The sequence below is a fragment of the Schistocerca piceifrons genome, unplaced genomic scaffold (genome assembly GCF_021461385.2).
Source record: "Schistocerca piceifrons isolate TAMUIC-IGC-003096 unplaced genomic scaffold, iqSchPice1.1 HiC_scaffold_349, whole genome shotgun sequence".
NCBI classification, from domain to species: domain Eukaryota; kingdom Metazoa; phylum Arthropoda; class Insecta; order Orthoptera; family Acrididae; genus Schistocerca; species Schistocerca piceifrons.
This window is the reverse complement of record NW_025728569.1, coordinates 183,495-188,494: the sequence shown is the minus strand read 5'-3', so window position 1 is coordinate 188,494 and position 5,000 is coordinate 183,495. Positions and strand designations below refer to the sequence as shown.

The window sequence follows — 5,000 nt, the reverse complement described above, 5'->3', positions numbered from 1 at the left end:
TAGGTCTCCCGCAACATGACCTCCTGCAACGACGCTACCGCCATCTATGAGACGCCAAGCCGACTAAGACAGCGATGGCGCCACAGTGGCCGCCTTTCGACGCCACCCACAAAGGCTGCAGCCTCTGTCGACCATAGCACCCAATCTCCAGTGGCTCTGCCGCACGAAGCCGTGGACCGGCAATGACGCCACCCGCACCCGTTCGTGCACCACCCCAACCGCCAAACTCGCACCTCCAGCGGATGAACGGCGGACGTTTCCCGCACTCGTAAAGTGCAATCCACCCCTATAACTTGCGTTTCATGAAGAGTTATTTCCAATATGCGACATTCCCGCTGTCCGTATACATGAGCCGCGACCTGTACCACTTACGAGCGAGAGACGCGATCGCGTTGCTCACTGTACGGCGTCCGATACCGAGCCATCAGCATGTCGGTCCCCATGCGCGTTGCACTCGCACTCGCAGTCGCAAAAACGTGGGGCAAATATATTACGCGGAAGAGTTATAACAGACCGAGCCCCACTGCATGGGGGGAGTCTTTGTCACTAATGTACACAGATGGAACATTTTGGACTGGAACCAGATTACCCGTACACACGGCGCTGATTAGTAATCAATGCAGAGCCATCAAACTACAGCAAATATACACAACTGTCCGTATACATGCTGAAAGAGTCTGCCCAAAATGGGAACCACACGTCAGCCAGACACTCTGATCACGCACCACTCTCTGCTTCTAACAGGCGCACATACAATATGTAAGCACCAGCATGGAACAACATCCAGTGCATCTTCTCCGCCACATTACACAATCCACACTATCACAACCAGACCAGGAGGTCCGTGCGGAAAATACAATATCCCAGCCTTTCGACATCCACCATTGCGCAGACCAGGCACCAACACCCACACATGTCCTATACAACGGTGCACCCAACATCACAATAGTACCTCCTGTCACAGCGCACAAACAATGACATGAGTCAAAGACACAGGTCTCACACAAGCATAGAATTGGAGCGCCGCCTCTAATAAGCCAAAGGTGCATCCTGACGTGACAAATCTGATCATGTCACAAGCATTCACTTACTATAATCACTATCAACGAACCTGCCGCCCCCGCCCCCCCCCCCCCCCTACACCTTTCCGTACAACAACGTGTAACCTAACCTAACCTAACCTAACCTATGTTGTACCTTAACCTAACCTATGTTGTACCTTAACCTAACCTATGTTGTACCTTAACCTAACCTATGTTGTACCTTAACCTAACCTATGTTGTACCTTAACCTAACCTATGTTGTACCTTAACCTAACCTATGTTGTACCTTAACCTAACCCATGTTGTACCTTAACCTAACCCATGTTGTACCTTAACCTAACCCATGTTGTACCTTAACCTAACCCATGTTGTACCTTAACCTAACCCATGTTGTACCTTAACCTAACCCATGTTGTGCCTCAACCTAACCCATGTTGTGCCTCAACCTAACCCATGTTGTGCCTCAACCTAACCCATGTTGTGCCTTAACCTAACCCATGTTGTGCCTCAACCTAACCCATGTTGTGCCTTAACCTAACCCATGTTGTGCCTTAACCTAACCCATGTTGTGCCTTAACCTAACCCATGTTGTGCCTTAACCTAACCCATGTTGTGCCTTAACCTAACCCATGTTGTGCCTTAACCTAACCCATGTTGTGCCTTAACCTAACCCATGTTGTGCCTTAACCTAACCCATGTTGTCGCCTTAACGTAACCCACGTTGTCGCCTAAACCTGCTCTGTAATTGTTATACGACTCGTTCAATTACTGTAGTGTTGCCCACCCGCAACCCTCGCAATATAGTTCGCTACTCGCACTGCCCGCACCCCTGTGTATCGCTTCATGTTAAACACCTTGCAAGTCTTGCTCACTTTCCACATGCTCCTGCTGTACACTGTAATGTGGATGGCAGCAGGACGTACATGCCGCCCCTCCCCACGTCCCCACCTTGCCCCCTGCCTTCGCAAGCTGGTTGGTGAGAAGTTTGCATGTTCAATGCCCTTCGCATGCGACGTACTCAGGCTACGTTGTGGTGCGGCCTGTGTCAACTGTCCGCTGATGTCGTACGCGTGAACCACAATCTGTACTGCACATTCGTCCTTATGTACTGAATGATACATCGTGGCACATGTGTGACCGCACAACGACTGCGCCCAAAAACGGCGGACCATACAGTGCAAATATTGTGCACGCAGCTACGTGTCGTCTCCCTATGAGAGCTGGATTGCAGTGTGGTACGCCATAGAGACGTGTGGGAGGAACGGACGCCGTGGATGGCGATCAGCATGAGCTGTCTGTTGATGTATTCGGACCTAGTCGTCTCTCCTCACACACCGTGATGGCATGGTGCACCGCGTTCCATATCTGCGACATGCTACAGAGGCCGGTTGACAGTCGTTCGAGCAATGGACATCGCATACGTACGGGGGCCACCTTCCACGTATTGTCTAGGCGTGCACATTTTGTTGCGTGTATGTGGGCAGACGTAGTGTGGCGTGACACCTGACACAGGCATGCAATAATCGTTGAAGTTGCAAATGGCGATGGACGCCTGCGTTTTCTGGTGAAGTTACGCAAATGAACAAATGGTAACCTGTTGTGGTGCGGTTGTTCTCGCTAGGGGTGAATCGGTGATGGCGACGATAGGTTGAGGTACTAACCGGTTGTTCCAGCGATACCCACCATGCCGACGAAACTGAACGGCATCTGGGTGTGAAGCGATACGCGGCGGTGGCTGGGTGGGACCGTCCCCGGCCGGTGAGGGGGCGCCTCCCGGCGTGCTGGCCGCGCGGTGCGTGGGCGCACGCGCTACAGCCGGCTGGTGGGGGCGGCCAGTGGCAGGCGCGCCGGCCGACGGACGCGGCAGGCGTCGCAGCTGCGCGCCGGCGCACCCTGCGCGCGGCGCCGTGCGGCCAAAGTAGGTCCTCGCGGGCCCGGTGCGAAGCGCGGTGGACATCTTCAGTGTGCTGGTCCGATTGAGGACTGTGTGCGTTGAGGATGCGCCGCCGCCCGGCGCTCGGCGCCGCGACGCCGTCTGCTGCTCGGTCGCCCCAGCGGTTCTCGCTGGTGGTTTGTATCGCAGCTGTGCGGATGTGTTGGCGCGTGCGCTGTGCTGGGAGAGTTCGCTTCGGCACCCAAGTGGGGCTTTTGTCCTTCTGTGGCGCTGGCGTTGGAGCTGCCGGTCACCGTAGGTGGCGCGTGTTGTCTCCCGCCGGCAATGCCACGACAGCACGCTCCCGGGCCTCTGTCGGCAGCGGCAAGCTCAGTTGGGAGCACGGGTGGTCGCACCGAAAGCGTCTACTCGCCTAACTCCGGGCGATTGCGCCTCTCTCGAACCCGACCAAGTACTTGGGACGGCGCTGCGCGCCGCCGGGACCTGAGAGGGTTTCGAGGTGTATTGTGCAGGGGAGCTCAGCCTCCTCCTGTTTGCAGAATGATTGAGCGGACGCTTGCGTGTTCGCGCGGGCCCCCGGGACACACTCCCGGGCGGCCGGCTGCTCAGCTCTAGTTGACGCAGCTCCCTGGTTGATCCTGCCAGTAGTCATATGCTTGTCTCAAAGATTAAGCCATGCATGTCTCAGTACAAGCCGCATTAAGGTGAAACCGCGAATGGCTCATTAAATCAGTTATGGTTCCTTAGATCGTACCCACGTTACGTGGATAACTGTGGTAATTCTAGAGCTAATACATGCAAACAGAGTCCCGACCAGAGATGGAAGGGACGCTTTTATTAGATCAAAACCAATCGGTCGGCTCGTCCGGTCCGTTTGCCTTGGTGACTCTGAATAACTTTGGGCTGATCGCACGGTCCTCGTACCGGCGACGCATCTTTCAAATGTCTGCCTTATCAACTGTCGATGGTAGGTTCTGCGCCTACCATGGTTGTAACGGGTAACGGGGAATCAGGGTTCGATTCCGGAGAGGGAGCCTGAGAAACGGCTACCACATCCAAGGAAGGCAGCAGGCGCGCAAATTACCCACTCCCGGCACGGGGAGGTAGTGACGAAAAATAACGATACGGGACTCATCCGAGGCCCCGTAATCGGAATGAGTACACTTTAAATCCTTTAACGAGTATCTATTGGAGGGCAAGTCTGGTGCCAGCAGCCGCGGTAATTCCCAGCTCCAATAGCGTATATTAAAGTTGTTGCGGTTAAAAAGCTCGTAGTTGGATTTGTGTCCCACGCTGTTGGTTCACCGCCCGTCGGTGTTTAACTGGCATGTATCGTGGGACGTCCTGCCGGTGGGGCGAGCCGAAGGCGTGCGACCGCCTCGTGCGTGCTCGTGCGTCCCGAGGCGGACCCCGTTGAAATCCTACCAGGGTGCTCTTTATTGAGTGTCTCGGTGGGCCGGCACGTTTACTTTGAACAAATTAGAGTGCTTAAAGCAGGCAAGCCCGCCTGAATACTGTGTGCATGGAATAATGGAATAGGACCTCGGTTCTATTTTGTTGGTTTTCGGAACCCGAGGTAATGATTAATAGGGACAGGCGGGGGCATTCGTATTGCGACGTTAGAGGTGAAATTCTTGGATCGTCGCAAGACGAACAGAAGCGAAAGCATTTGCCAAGTATGTTTTCATTAATCAAGAACGAAAGTTAGAGGTTCGAAGGCGATCAGATACCGCCCTAGTTCTAACCATAAACGATGCCAGCCAGCGATCCGCCGCAGTTCCTCCGATGACTCGGCGGGCAGCCTCCGGGAAACCAAAGCTTTTGGGTTCCGGGGGAAGTATGGTTGCAAAGCTGAAACTTAAAGGAATTGACGGAAGGGCACCACCAGGAGTGGAGCCTGCGGCTTAATTTGACTCAACACGGGAAACCTCACCAGGCCCGGACACCGGAAGGATTGACAGATTGATAGCTCTTTCTTGATTCGGTGGGTGGTGGTGCATGGCCGTTCTTAGTTGGTGGAGCGATTTGTCTGGTTAATTCCGATAACGAACGAGACTCTAGCC

At 54.3% G+C, this 5,000-nt stretch overlaps 1 non-coding gene across 1 annotated transcript in view; it reads left to right on the top strand.

Annotated features, from left to right (window-relative positions):
- Window positions 1-3,562: 3,562 nt before the first annotated feature.
- Window positions 3,563-5,000, top strand: part of LOC124746273 — a 1,910-nt gene continuing 472 nt past the window's right edge. Inside the window, exon 1 of the ribosomal RNA XR_007011315.1 lies at window positions 3,563-5,000. This exon is cut by the window's right edge and continues 472 nt beyond it. This is a non-coding gene — a ribosomal RNA (small subunit ribosomal RNA).